Genomic DNA, 23,033 nt, shown 5'->3' on the forward strand with positions numbered 1-23,033 from the left:
TAAATAAATGACAGTATTGTTATGTTTGTGTAGATAATTCACAGTAGGCTTTTGGCTATTAAGGAAAGATAGTCTAGGCCTCTTGTAGAAGGATATAGGTTGACTTGGCTTTGGAGTAGTCGAAACATTTGTTTTGTTTGTTTAGTTAGATTTGGTCCTATATGGGTTACTGATTGTTGTATACGTAGCTCTTGGTAGCTCTGTTCTTTTTGTAAAGCTTCTATTCGTTTTTGAACAGTGGGTTTTCCTCTGCTAGTGGTAGCTTGAAATGTATTGTGCCATCCTTCTACACTGTTGTTAGTTTCAGCTTCTTGATTCAGTGTACTTAAATATACATTCCCCCAAGCTATGTGAAATTTAGGTTGGCGTCTGTGTCCTGATCTATGTAGCCTTCCCACCCATGAATCTTCAGAGTAGTCTCGGAGTGGTGCTAGTTTTTCCTCATATTTTTTGTAATATGGGCTATCTATTAGGATGTTATAATGTTCTGCTTCGTCTGTAACAGGGACATATGATAGGGCAATACATTTTTTGATTTGGTATGCAAAGGTGCTATCTGTAGCATATAGTATGCTTAATGTAGATTTTTGGAGATGTCTCCAAATTCTTTGATTAAAATGATACTAGCAACCTTGTATTGTTGTGTGAGGAAAAGTTTTTAATATACTATTGATCATAGCTAGTTCGAAATCAATAATTATTTTCTGTGGAAGGACGTTACCCATTTAGCATTACCCAAGTCACTAATGACCACCTCTCAGCCTTCCATACCGAATGAAGAGCTGGTCAGACAGTTGAGAACACAAACCAATATCTGTTTATTTATGTACGCTCAGAACACAGACCAGTCTACCCAGTTGTTAGGAGTGCTGCAGAGGAACTGACATCAATAAGCATAAAGATACATTATGTACATTTCAAGACACGCCCACAATGGAATTTTCCAAGCAGATGCAGCAAAACAGTGAAATACAGAGAATACATTTTGATTCTGAGGCCGGGCACACACTCTCTATTACTCAAGGTCCCTCTGCCCATGCCCGCCACTAGACAAGTGGGAGAAGGCCTCTATCTAGTAGGAAAGGTATGTGCTAATAAGAACAGTGTATTTATTAGTGAAGGGAATCCCAGCTTAGGGAAATGAAACCCAACTGAGGCCTCTTCTCAGAAATGACAAAGGATACATTTCAATTGTAACCCAAAATGGTGCCCATATAGAAAATGGCGATTCAAATGCTAACCTACATAGAGCAATGTGCAAATATGAATTCCTCTATTCTAGCAGCAGTGGCTGCTCCTTCACCTACATTGCTTCCAAAATCTGGAATGACCCCCCCCCCATCTACGTACAGCCCCACTACACGCAGACTTCAGAAAGAGATTCAAGACCTGGCTCTTCAACAGAAACACAGTGCCCAGATACCACTGCGGGTAACAGCTTTACAAATCCTGTTTGATTTGTTTGTTTGATTTTGAATGCCCACGTCAAAAGCTCCAGTACTGAAACAGAACATGAGAAATAAAATGGCATGTACTGCAGGGTACCAACAAAATAGTATGATTTTGAATTATGAAATGGCAGGGAATAATTCACAATGACGGGCCTGAGTAGGGTGGAGAATTGCTTACTTGGAGTAGTTGTGGAGGGAGACCAAAGTGGCCCATATATTGATGCAGAACTCAGTTGCCATCCCCGTTTTATTTCTGCTTGATACAGGAACTATGTGGTCTACAATTCATTCTGTGGAAGTTCCAAACAGATGCCTGAGTTATAGGGATTACAAATAAACAAATTGTCAATCAGGTCACAGCAGATGTTCCAGTTAAAATTGCTCGTATGGAGAATAGGTATCAGTTTATATTATGTGACTGGAATCCTGTGAGTTTACTCAGAAGAGATCTGCTTTGTGTACTGAAACACTTAATACTTTGTATTCCGGATGGTGTTGCAATCAAATTGCAAGATGAAGACACTATTTCTAAGCTTAATTCAGAAGATTCAAGTTGAGGTGACCTATCACTGGATTTAAGACATATTGTCAAAGAAAAGGTATGGCATTACACTAGTAGAGCGACTGGATTAATTAACACAGTGGATCAGATTAAATCAGATGCAATTTTTCCCAGAACGAGGCAGTACAGGCTTACAATAGACACGGAGAAAGGAACGAAATAAGTGATTGAGAAAATGGTCGAGCAGGACATTTTTCATTTCCTCTTCATAGCATACCCTTTATTCTATTCAACTTCTTTTGATGACATTTTCTTTTTTATATCCCTCCTTTTCATTTCTACGTTTTCAACCCTTCTTTCTGACAATCTCCAACCACAGTCATGTCTGCCAATTCCTTCCTTTGTTTTCATCTTTTCCCTCTCTTTCACTTTTTTTAGTATCCATGCCTTCCTTTTTCCATGCACTCTAATTTCTTATTATTCTTGCACATCCTTTTGCCTTTATCTCCTTCCTATGATCCTTGATTCACTTTATGTATTTGTCTCCCTTTTCCCAACCTTGCTCTTTCCTTCCATGACGTCCTATACCGTCCTCTCACTGCTTCTTCTCCCTTTCTTTTTCTTCTCACCATAAGCTCTTGGTCTAATTGTCATCTCCTTGTTTGCCCCTTTTTTACGCTCTGCCCTCTGTCATTCCTTGTATTTGCAGGCATCTACGGGATTGATTGTACTGCGGTATTGAGCAAACGCAAGTCCTATCCTCACCACTGATAAACAATATTAAAAATGGCTATCTCTGGTTGGCTAAGGCTTGCGCCAAAGCCAGGCAGAGACCACCACTCTAGTCAGGGAAAGGGAGTTACACACCAAAGTGGTGTAAGTTCCTCCCCTAGGCCCAACCGCCTAAACTCCTGACAGGCAGGTTTCCCTCCTTCCCCCTTATACCCCTAGGTCAGGTGACCACTCTCTAAAGGCGGCAAAGTGTATCGCCTCCCCTAGTCTGGAAGGTTCCAGGAGCTACTACAATCTAGGCTATGGACTAAAAAGGCGAGATGGCAGTGTTACTGTATTCTGATGTCCCAGCCTGCTCCTGACTACTAGTGCATGTCTACAAAAGTCACTCCACAGTAGCAGGGGCCTGTGGCAGCCATGTTGTTGGGAGAGAGCACCTGCACCTCAGTACTGTTTGGCAGTGGCAAGGCTCCCAGAGACCTAGGTCCAACAAAAAAGATGGTGGAAAAAACAAGGCAAAAGGGCACAAAAACAGGGTAAGACCACCATAGGGCTGACAGGTCTAACAGTGCCTGCAGCCTGTTTAATGGGGCACATGACTAGTTGTAGTCTACAGTTGCCCTTTGTGTGTACCTCCCAGTCAGCCACACAGTAGGAGGCCTTAATGTTGCCAAGGCAGGATGGTTGGGCTGAGCTGTGCACAGTTTTACTAGTGTATCAAAATCACTGCCTCAGCTCATTCACAAAGAACTTCAAACTAGCCTATTGTGCCTACACACAGACTGAAACCAGGACAGAGAGGCGTGAAATTCTGAAAACGTAGTGGGGGAGGCTCCAGAAGCTTCTCCCATTTCATAGCTAGCTCCAAGAATAAAAATTGGATGCTCAAACGCAATTTTCAGTACACTCCTTGACCTGTGGATACTACATATAAAAATCTGCCGTACTGTCAGAGGACTGCCCTGCTGCCTGAGACCTACCCTGCTGTTAGAGAATGAAGACTGGACCTGCTCCCTTCATCTCAGACTACCTGAGTTACTTCAAGGCTAGTTATCTGGCCTATTTTTCTGAGAAACAGGTACACATCAAGCTGCAGAGGTCCCCCTGCAATTAAATAGCTGACCTGCTGCAGTGGAACTGCATGGTCCTGCAATTGAACCTGCTTGAGCCCTGCTGGCCTCTGCTGCAGTGAATTCCTCATCACCAAGAAGTGCCTCCCAGTTCCCGGACCCCAGGTGTGGATAGATAAGCACAGTTGGCATGAACAACAAATTGCTAACTGCCTAGAAATGGTGCTTTCAAAATTGTAACTTTAAATCTCACTTGAGTGTACACCGCATGTCTCTCTCTGCTCCTAAATGGAAGTTAGCAATTATTAAATATAATTTTGGTAGCCCAAGTGTTAAGCTATGGAAGAGTTTGGCCGTTCAACTGTGAAAAACAACTTTAGAAGTTACTGTCAGGGCACGTACAGCTTAAACACATATTTTTTTTAAAGACCATGCAACCTGCCAAAGGGGTGGTTAGGGTCTAGCTCAGGGGTGACATATGTTTTAAGAAGGAGGGTTCAACCCTGGTAAAAGGTTTCTTTGCCAGGTTGATATGGTAGAAACTGCACTACAGGATGCAGTGGCAGGACTCAGACATGTTTTGCAGTGCTACTTTAGTGGATGACACAGTAAGTGCTGCTGCCCACTTTTTAATTAATTAACAGGCCCTAGGTACGTACTTACTAAAGACTTACACGTACATTTAATATGCCAGGTAGGTGTAAGCAAATATTATCATGCACAAGCAATTTATCACTGGTTTGCAGAAACAAAGTGCACAGATTCCTAAAACCCAAAAAAAACAAGTTCAGCAAAGGAAGGTAGAGAGTGATATATATTGGTGGTGCTCTTTCAGAAAGGACCAGATCCAAAGTATTGTTATTAAATGCTTGTGATGGATATGTAAACAAGGTTTAGAACATTTGACCAATAATAATGATTGTGTTTTTTTTCTTTTAAAGACCACTGTGTACTGATAAGCTTCCCGATGCTGTGGGAAGGCCAAAGGGAAGATCCTGCTCAACTCATGGATAAATCTCTCCACTGGCTGAGCACTCGAGCCCCTATCATTGATGGTCCTAGGGGCGTGGCAAGACAAATTATCATGGCAACGAGGGTAAATTGGGTGGCCACTTCATCCACAGCAATCCAGGGGGATTATGTAGTGGTAAACCTTAATAACAAACACATTAAACTGTCCCTACTGCATCACTTTCAGGTCAACCTCTCCCTTAGCTCTCAGATTTCTGTACTCCGGCTAGAGCATTTTTATAGTTTCTATTCAAGTTCACCCAAAAAGTCTAATGCACCACCAACTGTTTATGCAGCAGGCTTTACCAAATCGGGGTATTTAGATAAGAGTGGAATGGTGTTATCAAATAAATTTGAGCCCCTTACCCGGCTGGTAGACTGGGAATCCTGCGACTGACTGTCAGGGGTAACCATGACCCAGCCACGGGACCCAGCAAATACGGCAACTGCCCAGGGCATAAAGTCTATTCAAGATTGTCATGATAGGGGGGTGTAACAAGGGGTTCCACACCTAACTTAAGAATAGCTACATGGAATACATCAGGTGTATGCTCAAAGTTAAGTAGCTAAGATTGTTGTGCTCAGTGGCAAGATTTAGACCTTTTATGTATTCATGAAACGTGGGCAATGGAACCTATATTTTTAGACTTGTTTCGCTCATTCCAAGGAGATGTGCTTCCATCAACCTCACGAAGAGTAAGGGGGGTTATTGACTTTGATTGCAAATACTTTCCCCTGAAAATTATACATTTTAGTTGCCCAATTCATTATTTCCACATTCATTTGATTGAGGGGAACAAGAATTGAGATTGGTTATTAGTGAACTTTTACATTAATAATATTAGGATGTTGTAGCGCACTTAGATATCAAAATTCAGAACAGTACTAGTGCTTCCTATGGGAAATAAGTGAACATCCTGTGAGTTGGAGACTTTAATACCCAGCCATGCAAGTTAAATAAAATAGGATATGTAATCTCAAGGATACGTTGGGAGACCTCATTCATCAAATCATGAAGATCCCACACTAGACATTCATGTGGGAAAAGAAAACTGAGTGGCCCATTTTGAGCGGGTTTTTGGTTCAGGGGAGATTGGCGCAGTAGAAAATCCACCTATATCCCTTCCCCTGTCAAAGCATTTGACAATCTCTCTGGAAGAGATAGAATTCGGCCTGGGTAAATGTATAGGTGGGAAGGCCCCCGGACCAGATGGTGTCCCAATAGACCTATTTCTAACACATCAGGACCTGTGGGCCCCCTTCTTACGAATGTGCTCAATGCAATATCAAAAATAGGCGGCCTTCCAACATGGTCTACCAGCATAATAATCCAGATTTTTAAAAGGGAGATAAGAAGAATGCCCAGAACAATTGTCCAGTCTCCCTTTTGGGCACAACAGCAAAGTTAATGGGGCACCTATTGCTTCAAAGACTGGAAGAGTGAGCCAGCGATCAAAACATATTGATAGAAGCCCAATATGGGTTCTAAGATGGGAAAGGGATAATTGATCAGTGCCTAAACCTGAACCTAACAATTAATAAGTATACCAGAGCTAAGGGGGGGGGAGGGGGTCAAATATATAATGCATTTATAGACCTTAGTGCCACAATTGATTCCATGTCCCATATTAAATTATGGGACCTAATGGCCTCAGTGGGGATTGATGCTTCCATAATAACTTTCAATTGCCAATTATATGCCAGTGCTAAAGCATACGTTTGCTACTGCAAAAAAAATGCACTTGCCCCTTTAAGATTAGTAGGGGAGTTAGACAAGGGTGCATTCTTGCCCCCTTCCTCTTGTCTATTTACACCAATGGGGTTGGAGAAGCGCTTAGGAGTCTATGTCAAATTTACCTGTTTTTGAAGGCTGCAGCGTTCCGATACTGGTATATGCAGACAATGCTGTCCTGAATGCCAGAACAGGTGTGGCTCTCCAGCGTTTGATAAGGGCCCCATTAGATTTGCAGGTGAATGAGTTGAAATCCTTTATTCTTGTCCCAAGATTGCCGGTGGTGAAAAAACACCTTGCTTTTACTGTGATACTCAAAATTTGAAGGTGGCAGATTCATTCCCTTACCTCGGGTTACTTTTGACAAGTCACAGTGCTGAGCAAAAATGGTTGAAAACAGGGTTCTAGTGATGAAGAGTAGTGTAGGGGCAATGTCAGCCTTCACTAGAAGACTGGGACTAAAGACTATTGAATCTACCAAGCTATGCGACAGGCATTTGGAGTATGGCAGTTGTACAAAATTTAGAAGATAGTTTCCTCAAGGGTATAGCCACTCTCCCCAAGTCCTCCCCAAACTATACATGTCATCTAGAGTTTGACTGACAGTATTAAGCTGGCACTAGTTATGTTATGGAACACAGTGAGCCTCACTCAACTTATCAAACAAAATTGCCTTACATTAGATATTTGGCACATAATAGCATTGCTATATTATGTGGAAGTGACCCTAACTGACAAAGGGTATAAGAAATTGTTTGAGGATCCTAGTGATTGCCAGAAAATTTCTAAGTAAGAACTTAAGACCTACTATCTGAAAAACGCCACCTTTGATCTTTCTGAATAAAATCGTCTAAAGAAACTGGTTATCCGTGGAGAAGTGTGGCTCGATAGTTAGAGCAGGCAGACCTCGACGCAGAGCTCTGGCCAGGGACGAGGGTTTGATTCCTGCCCCGGCGGGTCTCGTGCACATTAATTTCCCTGACCGGATATTCTCGCCTCAGTACCTATTCTGATCATGGGTCCCACGCTGCAACTCTGGGCAATAGCTTGCTTAGTCCCCACAACGGCCCCCACAATGCGAGGGATGCCTGGTCTGAACCATGGGGGTGCCCAGGAGTGGACACTTCACAGGGAAAGCCAGGAAGGGTTCCCTTGCGGTATACGTACAAGCGCCGGGAAACCCACTGCGGGTAGCTGTGTGCTATACAAGTACAAAAATCATTTACAAAAAACAAAAACATCCTGTACCAACAAATACCCTCACTTTTAGAGGGAATGTACTTTTATCTAGGAATCACATACAATTCCCAGCACAGACACATTTTAATCAGATTTCGAATAAATGTAATCCCCTTCATGCTGGGCTTCCCCGCTAATAGGTATACCCATTCTGACCTATCATCCTGCCCTTGTGGCATGATATCAAAGCAGTCTGATCTCCACATTGTCCTATTTTGATCTTACTGTAAATCTGCTCAACCAAGATATACTACCCCAATTTTAAAAAGTTGTAACTTTGAACCATCTCGAGTAGCACTCTACTTTTTAAAATCTCTCCCTGATCCTTTTATATGTTGTTCAGCTGCTATGTTTTTATGGGCTTGTATGAGCAATAGGAAGACTCTGCACTTTAGCAGTGTTTGAAAGCGGCATGGCCCTCAAAACCAAGAGTATTCACATGGTCAAACTTTTTGGGCACTTTATTGATTTGTCTAAAACCTCTAGGTCTTTATCTGTTACATTTGTGCCATTCCACACCCACTATTTAGATTCACATCCTTTATTTAAACAATGGAGTAGTGGTGAAAATAGGTATAAAAGGATTTACAGCCTTGACTGAATAAGCTATTCTGTCTGTTTGTATTTTGCATTCCTGTACAAAAACAAATGTTTTTCTTACTCTTTGATTGGTTTTATCCAGAGCTGTGGTTTTATAACTTTTATTAACCTAATGTACTGTTAATGACTTCACTCAAATTTACGTCTGTGGTTTTGTAAAGTGAGTAATTGTTGTTTTTGTTTAGTCTTCTTTCACGGATTTATGTGTAAATCCATGTTAGAACTGGGATTTCTGGTTGGCTGAGGCTTGCGCCAAAGCCAGGCAGAAAGCACCCCTCTAGTCAGGGCAAGGGAGTTACACGCCAAAGATAACCCCTACTCACCCCCTTGGTATCTTGACACGAGAAGTCAGGCTTATCCCGGAGGCAATGTGTCAAGCATTTGCACACGCAAACAGCAGCAACATCCCAGGCCCACCACAAAAGGAACTCCACACAAGGTTATATAAAAATAACTTTTGTATTCTCAAAACACATCAGATAGTAATCACACAATATACATTGTGCCAACTGGCACAAGCAATATTCACAAGGGATTATTTACACAGGACAGGGCCATGGGGGCCACTGTCAGGACCAACACTTAGCAGAAATTGGTACAAGTAAACATAGATCATAAACCTACAACCAGTAGCCACTGGTAATCACTGTACTCCACCTCAACATGTAACATACCTTTACATTATGCACTGCCACATCAGGCGCAAATTATATCCTGCGCCAACCTCACCAGCATGAACACATTATGCAATCTCTCACTAGTCTAAACACATGGAACCCTACCTCCTGGGTATAACTCACACTAGGGGCGTAAATCACAGTGAAGTACAATCTCACTAGCAGAAACCTAAATAGGTAAAACAACTGGAACACTGAAATATTATCGAGAGACAAAATATCGACCATCAAGAGTATCATTGACAAAATATAGACTGACAAAATAATGATTTTTTATCTACAAACAGGTACGTACAAAAATATAGAGTTAAAAATATCGTTTACAAAAATATAGTTATAAAAAATATCGACTTTACTAAAAACAATGTTAAATTAAATTAATATAAAAAATTAATTACTAAAATATACTTAAAAATACTTAAATTAACTTATAATAATTAAATAAATAATGAAAGTGAAAAAAAAATTTAATTCAAATTTCTTAAAACATATATATATAGTAACAACATATAATTAAATAATAGCCAATATTATTAACGTACAATAACAAAAGAGTAAAAATTACTATTCCCACTCCAAGGAGTGCAAGCATAGGGTAAGCGTTGGATAGCATAGGGGTTAAAATTACTATTCCCACTCCAGTGGGTGCAACAATAGGGAAAGCGTTGGATAGTGTAGGGGTTAGAATTACTATTCCCACTCCAAAGTGTGTAACTGTAGGGAAAGCGTTGGATAGCGTAGGGGTTAAAATTACTATTCCCACTCCAGTGAGTGCAACAGTAGGGAAAGGGTTGGATAGCGTAGGGGTAAAAATTACTATTCCCACTCCAGTGGGTGCAACAATAGGGAAAGCGTTGGATAGCGTAGGGGTTAAAATTACTATTCCCACTCCAAAGAGTGCAACAGTAGGGAAAGCGTTGGATAGCGTAGGGGTTCAAATTACTATTCCCAGTCCAGTGGGTGCAACAGTAGGGAAAGCGTTGGATAGCGTAGGGGTTAAAATTACTATTCCCACTCCAGTGGGTGCAACAGTAGGGAAAGAGTTGTATAGCATAGGGGTTAAAATTACTATTCCCACTCCAGTGGGTGCAACAGTAGGGAAAGCGTTGGCTAGCGTAGGGGTTAAAATTACTATTCCCACTCCAGTGGGTGCAACAGTAGGAAAAGTGTTGGATAGCGTAGGGGTTACAATTACTATTCCCACTCCAAAGAGTGCAACAAAAGGGAAAGCGTTGGATAGCGTAGGGGTAAAAATTACTATACCCACTCCAGTGGATGCAGCAGTAGGGAAAGTGTTGGATAGCGTAGGGGTTAAAATTACTATTCCCACTCCAGAGAATACAACATTAGGGAAAGTAAATATTTCATATATTATTCAAAAATCTTAAAATGAGTATCTATTAATAATTAATTAAAAATAAATAAATATTTTATCTAATATAATAATTAATATTTAAAAATTACTAATTAACAATAATTATTTCAATTAATCACCTAATAATACAATTTAAATAAACATTAACAATTATTATGTAAGAAATAAAAATTATTTTACAATTATTTCCCCAAAAATAAATTTTAATTAATTTAATTATTTAAATAATTATTAATAAATTACTTCCCACCCTATTCCCCTATAAACCCACAACCCGCTACAGAAATTAAATTAGTAAAATTTACATAATTACCAATTAATCAATTAATGAAAGGTTTTTAACAATTGTAATTAAATTAATTAACACATATTAATTAATTAACAATTAATTAACAATCACTATCAATAAATAAATTTACATATTTAATTAATTATAATTAAATTACTTCCCACCCTATTCCCCTATAAACCCACAACCCGCTACAGAATTAAATTAATAACATTTACATAATTACCAATTCATCAATTAATAATAATTATTTTCCAATTACAATTAAATTAATTAACACATATAAATTAATTAACAATTAATTACAAATTACTCTCAATAAATACATTTACATGTTTAATTAATTATAATTAAATTACTTCCCACCCTATTCCCCTATAAACCCACAACCCGCTACAGAATTAAATTATGCAATAATTATAAAAACAAAATTCATTAAATAAAATTATTTATAACATAAATACACACTTTTCACACATATTATAACATAAAAATACACTATCAAAAATTATATATTATTAAAAAATCGATATTTTTTACTATCTATATTATATACTTCGATATTTCAACTATCTATATTTTTGACATTCGATATTACTTCACTTACCTTAACACCTTAGCTGCGTGTAAACATTTCTCCCCAGTGCTGCGCTGTCCATTAGAACGAGTGCAGAATGGACGTTCAATGGTCGTGCGCAGCACTGGGGAGGTAGCGCTGCTGACGACCATTGGCCGTCAGCAGCACTTAAGGGGTTAAAAACAATATTTTTGTTATCTATATTCTGTCCTGTCGATATTTCGTCCAGTCTATATTAAAAACTCGATAATATGTCCAATCGATATTTTGGACTCGATATTATGTCTGTGCACCAAAACAACCTCATAGCATAAACCAAAGTTTAGAGGTATCAAACACAGGATGCGTAACACATACTAAACGCATTACATTTCCTAGCACCACCTTTAGAGCACATAATCACATTAGGGCCTGGCGCCCTATCCTTATGCCACCCCCCGCTGGCCAACTGGCCACCTCCAAAAGGGCTCAAATGCCCTGTGTCCAGAATGTCAGGGCGCGCTGCCAAGGCAGCGCGAGTCAGGGGTGCGCCAATCTGCGCAAAATCTAAACGTTGCAGCTGTCCACTACATTCTGGGCAGCTGAGAACAATAACAGGGCCTAAATGCTGCAGCTGGCACTAAGTGCTGCGCAGCTGTGGAAGGCCTGGCACCTCTGTGCCACTTCTGTCTCTCTCAGGGACTCTCAAATTGCACCTAAACGGTGCAGCTGCCCACTCCTTGCTGTGCAGTGGTAAATGAGCAAATACAAACTGGCGCATTGGCTCTCACTGGCCCTCATCTAAATGACTGTGCCCCCTGGAACCATCTGGCTCATAAATGAAAACATGTCCTTTGGGGCACTCTGACTCCTTAAACACTGCGCCAAATGTTGGAGCCCTCTGGCTCTGAAATAGGTAGATCTCATGAAGCACACTGACTCCTCAAATGATAAGCATTGTCCCCTCTGGGCCCAGGTACACAGGTATGGCCTGACGTTGGAGCCCACAGGCTCAAACAACACATGCCCCCAAGCTCTGGAGCTCTCTGGCTCTTAAAATGAATATGCTTCCTCGTTGCAGTGGCTCGCAACTGCAGTGCCGCTGTGAAGATCAGCCCCACACTGGAGGCTCCAACAAAAGGCTCACAGCCCCTCTGGCCCCTTTTAATTAACCATGGCCACGTTGGAGCGGCCCACTGCAGGATGGGGCCGCTCAGAAGCACACATCACCCTGTGCCCTGATCAGGCACCATCAACATTCCCCACAGAGCCCCCCCAAACCTTCCTCACTCACCGGGCTGCTCGCTGGGGGCTCCTCTTCACGGGGATGGTGGCGCCTCTGTGGACGGTGTCCTCTCTGGCGCTGGGGCTCCCTACAGGTCACGGGAGCCCCTCTCATTTTGCCACTCCTAACACACAGGGCCCCCACCGAGACACGGGGGCCTTGCTTGGCAGCCGCAGTCTCTCCTCTTCTCCCGGGCAATGCAGCAGCACCTCTTTTGTGGCACAGGACTTCCCTTCACCTTTGGGTGCCCCGCGCTACCATCGGCCACCTTCCTCGGAGGCAGCACCTCTGTCGCGTGGCTTCCCTGGACTATGGGGAGACCGCGGTGCCGTGAGCGGCCCCAGCCGCCTCTCTTTTCCATTCGGGCAGGGCACCGGATCCCTGAGGCGGCGGCGATGTGCGCGGGACTTCCTCGAAATACCGGAAGTCCCACCCGCCGCCAGGCACAATGCTGCCTGACTTCTGGTTTTGCCAGAATCCTCCTTCCCGGTTCCGCAGCCGTGAGACGCCGGGTGGGCACCCGCTTCAGTTTTAAATATACACCCGGACCAAGTCGCGGGGTGGGCACCTGCATAATCCCAGCAATATCGGAGGAAAATCCCTAAGTGGGGGATTCCCTCAGGGCTGCCATGCTCCAGGCTCCTCTGGGGGCAAAATCTCAACTCTCCCAGGGCGCAAAAAAAGGCAACATTGGGTCTGGGCAAAAGAGAAAGCAAGGCAAAGGGTCCAAAAGGTCCTGAAGCATCAAGGGTGGAGCAAAGAAAAATCCTCCAGGAATCCAGGGCCAGGGTAGGGCCCAGGGAGGCAAGCCTTCCCCTGGGCCCCAGCAGCAGCATGCCCCTGGTAGTTTCAAGTTGAAAAAACAAGAACATTTTTCATGGGGTCACGGCCCCTTTTTATACACTGAAATCCTTTGTCTCCAAAGGTGCAGGCAAGGGGCAAACCAGATGCAACTGGTTCTTGAGCACTTTGTTTTGCTCAGCCCCTCTGCCTATTCCCCAGATGGTTCAGGGACATCAGACACACCACAGGGGGTGGAGCCAGCATTGTGTAGGGAAGGCACAGCCCTATTCAGGTCCCAGGTGCACTCCTTCCTTCCATCAACATGCATATCTCCCCATTCACCACCGGGGCAGACCTATCCTGACTCCTGGAGCCAGGCACACCAGCCATCTCCAGCCAATCACAATCAGACGGTCAATTCACATTTACTGCACAGACATGCCAACTTCTAGAAGTGGCACTTCCACTCTAGGCACATTAAATCCGTGCACATCATCGCACAACATTTAATCTCACAAGTTTGCATATACCAAACTCGACCCTGCACTCCCCACACATCAGGAACTACCATGGACACACATATGCCCATGCATTCCTATGGGAGGGCAGGCCACTCTCACCACACATACACAGAGAGCGCACGCACTTTACACTGGACCACAGGGAAAAGTGTGCAGAGGCCAAAAATCACCAACACCAGGTTACAGAAACAGGCTAGGTAAATGCAAAAAGTTTCGGGGTGAACCTGCCAAAAGGGCCAAGTCCAACAATCCAAATAAAGTTTAATGACTGACTGACTCTCACCTCTTTTTTACCATACATGGTTTCTCCATCTTGACACACATTCCTTCACAGCTTTCCACTTTTCCTGAACCCCTTTTCTGGTCAAATGCTTCCTTATATTTCTTATGCTTATTAATGATCCTTTTCCTGACCTCATCAAAAGATACTTTAAGATCATCAGTCTGCAATAACCAATCAGGTTGGCACCTCGTTGTCAGTCCCCTTCCTCTCATTATTTAAAAAGAAGACACTTCGAGTGCCTCATGGATGGCTGTCCTATATGTCCACACAGTTGTAAAAATCTGGTTTAACAGTTCTCACCATTCTTACATACTAGTTGTATGGCTTTCTTCAAGACTTTGTTAATTTTCTTGATGATGTCATTCCCACTAGGAGTGTATAAGGAAGTGGTTCTATGTTCTATGTGATTCTTAATCTTTTTAACACCTCTTTAAGCTCTGGGTAGTTCTGCAGAACTGGAAGCATGCGTTGGTGCCTCCTTTACTAAAAAAGACTAGTCATGATCCTCTCTGCTGGAAATTATCGTCCTATATCCTTTCTCTCCAACTTCTTTAAAGTCTTGGAAAGGCATATCAACTCCCAACATTCATTTCACGTGACTACTTACATTTTATTTCATCCTTCACAGTCTGGCTTTTGATCTGGCTACAGCATGGAATCTGCTCTGCTTGGGATTATTGAATTTCTCAGGCAGCAGCTTCATTGTGGTGGTACAGCTGCCCTTATTTGAATAACCTTGAGTTCAGCATTTGGATCCGTCTCACATTCTACCCTGGCTGATCTACTTAAAGCCCCAGGTACTGTGGGTGTGGCCTTGGAGTGGTGACCTCTTTCTCAAGGGATCACTCATTCCAAGTTTTTCCCCACGCTGTAAAATCTTATCCAGTAGTTTAAATTCTGGGGTACCAAAGGGTTCAATTTTGAGCCCTTTGCTCTTCAATCTTCATATCGGTCCTTTGGCGGAGATTGTGGAGAAGTCAGGATTAACCATTTTTTCCTATTCAGATGATACTCAGATCATCTTTTCTCTTTTGGCTGCACAGCATCAGGACCCCTCCCTGCTCCAGCTTGGACAGAGTACGATTTCTCAGTGGATGTCCAGCAACACCTTGATGATGAACTGCTTGACAACTGAGGTTCTCAGTCGATTTCCCGTAAAGCCCAGGTGTTTGTAGTCACCACAACCTGCTTTGTGGTCCTTAGGTGGCTAAAATAATCCTCTGGGTAATTTCTCCAGCTGCTCAAAGAATGGTAATGCAGGCACTGGTAATATCTAGACTTAATTATGGCAACGTTTTGTACCTGGGTGCTGATAAATCCTCCGTGCATCGCTTACAGATTATACAAAACGCAGCGGTACGGCTTCTTTTTCGACTGCCTTATCATGCTTCCCCCTCACCGTTGCTCCATCACCTCCATTGGCTTAGGGTGATCAAACGTATTGAGTTTAAGGCCTTATGTTACATGTTTAGGGCCAAAACATGACTTGGTGCCCCCTAGATACAAAGTCTGGTCAAACCTTATCTGCCCACTCGACAGCTGAGATCAGTGAAACTCTCTCTGTTCTCTGTTCCCAGAGTCAGTCTTACTCGTATGATAGGTCGCTCATTCACCTATATTGGCCCCAGACTGTGGAATTATCTCCCTTTGCAAATTAGGTTGTGTCATTCACTCTTAGCCTTTTGCAAAAAATGAAGGACCTTGCTTTATAATCAAGTTCCCTGTGCTCTCTTCAGCATCTTGTGGCTTGTGTCTGGTCCTGCTTAGTATCATGAAACCCTGTTTGGTAGCTGTGCTTTGACAAAAACTGTACACCATTATCACTGATACTTTCAACTGGTAAGCCTTCATTCACAAACGTTTTGTCTCTAAGTTCACTACCAATATAGAATATAATTTCTCTACAAATTTGACAACAGGACATCTTGAAAATACTACATTCATTGCAATGATATTCTTTGAGGGTGTGCCAATGGGACCCATGAACGCTACAGACACCATGTGCCAGGGTTTCTCTGGAATGATTGGCTCGCACATGTAAGGATTCAAACTCCTTAGGTATTTATCAGAATTGGCGCACATCGTACAGTCCCTGACTATGCTCTCTGCACTTGTCAATGCCAACCTACCAGTACTATTTGTTCACTCTTTGTTTAGTCTTTACAATATCACAATGATTTTTGTGATACAACTCCATTATGCTTTACATAGGCATGAGAGGGGAAACTGCTTTGTCGTCCCTAAAACAGTTCCATGTACTACTGACAATTCATTCTTGATTTCCCAAAGTCTTCAGAACCCCTGCTTTCCTTGGCCAGCATTGCACCACACACTCAATGGGTTCTTACACATTTCCATCCTTGGCATATTCACAATTGTATGTCCCTTCTTTTGCACTGGAAACACCCTCACCATGAATTAATGCATCTTGCAATTCATCCCATTAATTTCTGTCCCATTCTTGAATGTCTGTAAGCATGCAAGCATGCAAGATAAAAAATTAGCCAAACCATTGCTCTTTCCAGGTACATACACAATACTGTAAGTAAAGGCTTGTAAATGTTTCAACATCGTCACTATCCTTGCTGACCCTTTATAAAGACCTTCAGTGGTTAACAGTTTTACAGGAAGTCTGTGGTCACTCCGTACTATACATGGCTTGCACCAAACAAAAGATCGAAGGTGTTCCAGGGCCTACCCACATGTAAGTGTTTCTTTCTCATTTAATGAGAATTTCTCTTTAACAGTTGACAAGTAATGAGAAGCAAATGCAATTATGACTTCCTCACCATCCTCACCGATTTGGAACAAGACACCACCAAAGACTTTATTACTCACATCCACAGTAACCACTTTTTTAAGATCAGGGTCAAAGCAACTTAATACTGGTGCTTGCACAATAGAATTTTTTATGTCATGAAGTCTCTCTTACACTCCTCCAAGTCCAAATAAATGACACGTTATGCTTGAGTAGTTGACTAATGTATATTGTACTTGAAAATTCTTTGTACATTTTCCATAGAATTCTACCATTGATCTCATCATTGTTTAAAGTATCTGGGGCATTCTGTATGACCTCCACCACTTTAGGTTTTGTGGCTACTCCTTCACCACACAGGAAACGCCCAAGATAAGTCATCGATTGAACCCCAAATTAAACACTTGGAATGCTCCACTGTCAATCCGTCCTCCTACAAGATACTCAACATATCCTCCAATATTTTGTCATGCTCTGACCTATCTCTGCCAAAAAGTAAAATGTCATACATCTTGACCGGTTCTGCGAAGGAGGCACAACAGGTCCAAAGCAGGCACTGGCCAGAAATCCTGGCCAAACCCCTTGCCACTTCAATAACCTTGAAGAGAAAACAACTTAAAACTAGCGTGTTCTTGAGAAGGGAATCCCCCCTCTCACACATAGATACACTTTAGGGCGTGTAGACACATAATCTGTTTCACACACCCACTAGTTTTAATTGCACACACCATTTTATCCATCCTGAAGAAAGCCAGCATATTGATAAGGCACTGGCTGAAACATGTTGACACTCCAAAGGACGTGGGAGGTCGTAACTCGCCTCTAACGTCCCACAGCCTTATTTTTAACCGCTGACGGAGGCCCAGGTAATAAAGTATCTTCACCCTTCGGGTACTGGGACCCCCGCCAAGCCGTTTTAAATTCACCAACTTATCACCCTTCACCGCACACACAGTGACATACCTGCTCCGCTGTAACCAGGCGTCGTAGCACACCCGGGACACGCTAGGTTTCACTGGGTGGGCCCGACGATGAAGCATGCCACCAACTAGGTTGGTGGGTGAGGGCTTTATAAGGACACCCATCAGGTGCCACCACCCCTTGACAAAACAAGACTGAGTCACTAAGATCTTTAAAAATATAAAAATCTTGCCAACCCCCCCCCTATACCTAGCTAGTCTCTTTTTGATTAATTAACATACATCTTGACTAGCCAAGGGCTGAGAAGTGAACCAAAAGTGATGTAGCATTCAACTGGTGGACCGTCAAGGCCAGATGTTTTGTTCCTAGTTAGTGTACAGATGGCCAGATTAATCTCAGGGATAGAGAGGGACTCACCATGGTCTTTCTTGCAAATATGCATAATACACGGTGCACAGTCAAAATATTGATTCCCTAATATCGACCTACAGTAATATCGAGTTGTAAATATCGAAGGTGAAGAATATCGAGGTCAAGAATATAGCTGGACAGAATATCGACCCTAAGGTAAGTAATATCGATTTTTTATATCAATGTAATTAATATCGAAGTTAGTAATATTGATATCAATTATATCGATGTCACTAATTTCGATGTTACTAATATCGATATTTGTTAGTTATGTATTTTATTCTGTATTTGTATGTGTTATGTGTTTTTGTTAAGTATTTTATTTGTTTTAAATGATATGTGTACTATTTATTATATATTAAAAATGTTATTTTTAATTTAATTTTATGTTTATGTACTGGAGCGGGTTGTGGGTTTATAGGGGAATAGGGTGGGAAGTAATTTAATTATATTAAATTAGTTATACATTTTTAGTAATTGTAAATTAATTTTAATAAATTTTTGCGTTTAAGTTCTGTAGCTGGTTGTTGGTTTATAGGGGAATTGGGTGTGAAGTAATTTAATTGTAATTAAGTAATCATTTATTTTTGATTGGTATTGATAATTATTTTATTTCTAATTAATTATTAATGTAATAATTATTTTAATTGGTAATTCATTTTATTTATTGGTAATTAAGGTTTGTAATTGGTAATTACATTTTCTATTTGACAATTCAATTTTTTATTTGGTATTTAAGGTTTGTAATTGGTAAATACAATTTTTAATTAGCAATTAATTTTTTTAATTCCTAATACATTTTTTGAAATTGGTAAATAATTTTTCTTCTTGTTAATTAATTTTTATTAATTGGAAATTTATTTTAATAATTGGTAAATAATTTTTTATAAAAAATACTTTTTATTCAAAAATAAATTTACTGTTTACCACTTTTTAATTGTCAATCAATTTTTAATTATTAATATGTTTTTTGTTTAGAAAAATATTTTAGTGTTCAATATTATTTGGTTATTTATATTTATTAATTAATATTTATTGGTATTTATTGTTAATTTATTGTTAATTAATTATTTAATTGTAATTATGTTTTTAGTAATCATCAAAGGGGATTTTGCAAATGATTTTATTTAGAACAATTATTTATAAGTATGTTATATTTAACTTCTACACTATCCAATGCTTTCCCTGCTGTTGCACTCTCTTGAGTGGGAATAGTAATTTTTACCCCTACGCTATCCAACGCTTTCCCTACTGTTGCGCTCTCTGGAGTGGGAATAGTAATTTTTACCCCTACGCTATCCAATGCTTTCCCTACTGTTGCATTCTCTGGAGTGGGAATAGTAATTTTTACCCCTACTCTATCCAACGTTTTACCTACTGTTGCACTCTCTGGAGTGGGAATAGTAATTTTACCCCTACGCTATCCAACACTTTCCCTACTGTTGCACTCTCTGGAGTTGGAATAGTAATTTTTACCCCTACGCTATCCAACGCTTTCCTTACAGTTGCACTCTCTGGAGTGGGAATAGTAATTTTTACCCCTACGCTATCCAACGCTTTCCTTACTGTTGCATTCTCTGGAGTGGGAATAGTAATTTTTACCCCTACGCTATCCAACTCTTTCCCTACTGTTGCACTCTCTGGAGTTGGAATAGTAATTTTTACCCCTACGCTATCCAACGCTTTCCCTACTGTTGCACTGTTTGTAGTTGGAATAGTAGTTTTTACCCCTACGCTATCCAACGTTATCCCTACTGTTGCACTCTCTGGAGTTGGAATAGTAATTTTTACGATTACGCTTTCCCTACTGTTGCACTCTCTGGATTGGGAATAGTAATATTTATCTCTACGCTATCCAACGTTTTCCCTACTGTTGCACTCCCTGGAGTTGGAATAGTAATTTTTACCTCTACCCTATCCAACGCTTTTCCTACTGTTTCACTCTATGGAGTTGGAATAGTAATTTTTACCCCTACGCTATCCAATGTTTTATATAATTAATTTTAAAAATATTAAAAGTATATTTAATTTTTTTAATTTATTAAACATAATTCTTTAATTTGTATTTATGTTTTTGTTTTATGTTTGTAAATGTATTTATAATTTATAATATTTTTTATTAATTTATAAATTATTAAATTAATTATTACAACTTATTGTTAAGTACATATATATTATATATTTTCTGTATATGTTTAAATAATGTATTATTATTATATATGTATTATTTATTATTTTTAAACATTATTAGATATTTTTTACCTACGTTGATTTTATTTATTAGTGTTATTTACTTTATTTTACATTTATATTTTTACAGAAAAAAAACGATATTTTTAACATCGATATTTTTCACATCTATATTTTATTTTCGATATTTTTGTACTTACCATGTTGTAGATAGGATATCGATATTCTTGCCTTCGATATTTTTGCATCGATATTCCTGTAGGTCGATATTTTGTAGGTCGGTATTTTGTCAGTGATCCTCTTTACACAAAAGAGAATACTTGATAGGAATGAGCTGACCTTCTCCATGGGCGGACGAGTGGTTGCTGCATAGATAGAGGAGTAGTAGCTGAAGAAGGCATCAAAGATAGCGTGTTGAGTATGAAGGCTAGTACCAGTGGGTGAGGTGATCTCAAGGACTGACCCAGAGTGAGAATGCTAGCAGACCAGCCATCTGAGGAGTCAGACAGATTTGTACCCCTCAAGGTGTTCCCTAGCCTCATAGGCCCTAAAATTGAAGCACAGAAATTGCTCCAGGAGGGTCATGTAGGGATTTTTGGCCACTACAAGAGTATTTCTCCTAGAGGATTCCAAATCAAGCTGTTTGTGTAGATCAGCAATCTGGCATTAGGATATAGTAGTATCGGGTTCAAGTGTCTTAAGTACACCTGCTATTTCTGGACGGTGGTGACTCTGCTATGGTAGTGATGCTTGCTCTATCTGCATTTGACACAGTTGATCATTCTACCTTGTTTAATGGGATGTGCTGTGATGGCACTTTGTCCAGATGAAGTGGAGTCCTGTTCCTTGACTGAAGGCAAGGTTGCAGCTTGGCAGAGAAAGAGGTCAAACATTTACAATAGTCCAACACATAATGATTTGGAGAAGGTGATCGGGGCCTGACATCAAAAGGAAACTGAAAAGGAAAGAAAACGCGGGGAGAGGTGGAGGAGGGAATAGGATAGAAGGATGAAGAGAGGGAGCCCAGTCATATTATGGAGTATGCTGTTTTTGGAGTGACCAGTGGGGACACTATTCGTTTGTTTCAGTGCAATTGTCATCGGATGTGAAGATGTGAGGGCCTCTTTCTTCCTCCGAGGAACCGGAACTGTATCCCAATGACACTGCTGTTTTTTCACCCGCCCCCAATCTGCAACAAGTTGTTCAAGGGAGGGCAGCCTATCAGTCTATACACTCCCAGACATCTTTGGTATCTGTTAAGAAGTAGGCTTTTCCCTCCAATAGAAGATCGAGGCTAGAGAGGAACAGAAGGGAGTATTGAATTCCAAGTTCAGGAAGTTGCTTCTTTGCACTCAAAAATGAAGTCCTCTAACATTGTACAACTGGCGTATAGTTATGGATTAACATGACAATTTGATTGTGCAGCTTCAGGGGTCCATCAGATCTCAGAGCCCGCAGGATAGTATCCTGATCTCTGAAGAGAAGAAGATTGAAATTCATGGGGTGTGGGATACTCCTGGAATCAGTGGTTTTGCTAGGATCCTATGTACTCTTTGCAGAGAGAAAAATGGAGTGAGCTCCGAGGAAGGGGCAAAGGAGCAAAGCCAGTTTTCAAGGAATGTCAGAGGGTCTCCTCCCTCCAACCTCTCCTGGAAAACCTATGATGCAAATGTTGCTTCTGTGGGAGCACCCCTCTACGTTGTCCGCTCACTCTTTCAGGCTTTTTATATGGTCCTAGAGGTTCACAAGCGCTTGTTTACATCAGACATCTAGGGTTGCAGCATAGAAAGCTAATTTTCACCTTCCATGATGCGGTCAGACAGCTTTTGGTGGTCGTCTCAGAGAAACCCAAGTTCTGTCATCAAGTTTCCCACTTTTGATTCCATGGAGAGGCAAGAACTTTCAATGGCTGTGAAGACCTACTCAAATTTGTCATCCGAAGGTACAGAATTACCTATCAGTATGTAGAGAGAGGAGTCTCCAGCACACTTGTCTATTGTCAACTGATGACTGCCCATTGTGTTGAGGGGGCAAGGAGGCTCCCAAGTGGTCGAGTGAGAGAGGGAGGGGAATGTAAGATGGTCCCCCAGTTTGTAGGATGGATTGCTTGGGCCAATAGGTATATGTCAGGGCTGCTATGAGGGAGTGCAGTTGAGTGAGATCCTCCGGAATGTCCTACAGTGGATGAGTGTTCGATGGACGAAAGTCCAGCTCAATATGCAGGTCGTTAATTTTCTGTAGAAGGGGAGGATGAGACGGCATCACACAAGGCAGGGGAAACTGATGGAGCCAAGGGGCGTTGCTGGAGCTATCTGCAGGCCCCCTACGGCGTTCAGATATTCTGCAAGAGCTAGTTGCCAGGAGCCATTTCCACTCATGGGGTAAAAAGTGTGTACCCAAAAGAAGTCGAAGGCAAGGCTGAGGTCTTCCCCAGGCATAGAGTGTCAAGGGGGACATACAAGGGTCACCCCCTCTCCTACAGCACAAGAGTGGCCTCCTCCCAGCAGCTGCTAGTAAGTAGAGAGTTAGTCTCCCTCCCCCATGGAGACTCCTTGCCGATAATACAGAAAGGCTGAGGGGAAGAAGTGAGGTCAGGCATGCCCAGGAAGGGGGTAGGAGGAGTAGCCACTTTCTTTCACAGTGGTGT

Source organism: Lissotriton vulgaris, chromosome 3_1 (genome assembly GCF_964263255.1).
Source record: "Lissotriton vulgaris chromosome 3_1, aLisVul1.2, whole genome shotgun sequence".
NCBI lineage: Eukaryota > Metazoa > Chordata > Amphibia > Caudata > Salamandridae > Lissotriton > Lissotriton vulgaris.